The 1,461-nt window shown below is 38.3% G+C and overlaps 1 non-coding gene across 1 annotated transcript; it reads right to left on the bottom strand.

Annotated features, from left to right (window-relative positions):
- Positions 1–492: 492 nt before the first annotated feature.
- LOC115070538 lies at positions 493–573 on the bottom strand. The gene has a single exon (XR_003849692.1). It is a non-coding gene; the product is annotated as a small nucleolar RNA SNORD60 (small nucleolar RNA).
- Positions 574–1,461: the final 888 nt, after the last annotated feature.

Genomic DNA, 1,461 nt, shown 5'->3' with positions numbered 1-1,461 from the left:
TGAGGCTGGAGAGATAGCTCAGTGGTTAAGAGCGCTGACTGTTCTTGCAGAGGATCTGGGTTTGGTTCCCAGCACCTACATGGTGACTAACAATCATCCATAACTCCAGTTCCAATGACCCTGATGCCCTCTTTTGGCCTCAGTGGGCACTGCACACATAGGTGCACTTATACGCAAAACATACATACACAAAATAAAAAAATAATAAAGATTGTATCATATAAATATTATCTACAAATAATACTTCTAGGACTATTATTGAAGGGATGGTGATTAATCTCTACAGGGTCAGTGTTTGTCAGTGACTTAATAGGCCGATGTCATAATTTTAAAAGTAAGTTTCTTCTTCCAGCTCCTATCCTAAGATTAGGAATGACAGAGTAGCTGTGAACTCTTTCAGGAGATTCCTGTATGATAAGTGGTTCATGAACTGATGATGCGTTCTTGCCAGTGAAATTTGGCGGGCTGGGTAAGACAGTCATATTTTAACCTAATCCTTGGTCTTGCAATATAATACAGGCTGTGCGTGCAGTTTTTATACAAGTTATCAGAAATTAAAGAAATTAATAGGCTTACAAGAGTCATTATAGAAGGAAATATCTGGATAGAAGTGTATTGAGGTCCAGGGTCTGATTGCCATAGGCATTAATTACCCAAGCTACTAGTAGAATGAAGGGCACATTTGATAATGAGTCTGGAAACTTAGGTTAGGAATCCGTTACTGGTCCCAGAATGATGGATTTCTAGCCTTATGTCTTTATATCGCTCAGACTAAACATTTAATTTTTATAATTACGTTTATTTATTTATTTTAGCACCCTATTTGTTCATTTTTTGTGAATTTTTCCCAGTACTGAGAATTGAAACCAGAGCCTTATAAACATTAGGCAAGACTCTATCACTAAGCCCAACCCTATTTGTATTTATTTATTTATTTATTTATTTATTTATTTATTTATTTATGTGTGTGGTTTGTGCATGTCAAAGTGCATATGTGGAGGTCAGAGGACAACCTGTATGAGTTCGTTCTTCCCTTCTACTGTGTGAGACCTGGGGACTGAATTCAGGTCATCAGACTTGGGGGCAATCCCCTTTTACCCTTTGAACTTTCATGCTTGCCCAAGAATAGAGACTTTGCACTCCCTTAGAGAGAGGCTGGAGCTAAATAAAGACAGGTTTTAAAAATATGCAGAGGAGGAGGCTAGTAGATCTGTACATAACCTCCTTGGTAATACTTCTAAGAAGCATTGAGTGGACAAGATGGCATATTGAAATTTAGGCTCCCTTATGCCACTTCCTCTCCTTTCTGGACAGCTAGTTATTTTGTCGTTAACAATGGGTTAATTGGTTGTAAATGGTCACCTGACTGGGCCAAGATTTAAACTCGCTTCCAGTAAAGCATCTTGGGAGGGTCAGAAGCCTGCAATGGATAGTTAATTACAAAATGGGAATTAGATGGAA

This window comes from Nannospalax galili, unplaced genomic scaffold (assembly GCF_000622305.1).
Source record: "Nannospalax galili isolate Female #2095 unplaced genomic scaffold, S.galili_v1.0 scaffold75, whole genome shotgun sequence".
Taxonomy (NCBI): Eukaryota; Metazoa; Chordata; class Mammalia; order Rodentia; family Spalacidae; genus Nannospalax; species Nannospalax galili.
This window is presented reverse-complemented; position numbering and strand designations above follow the sequence as displayed.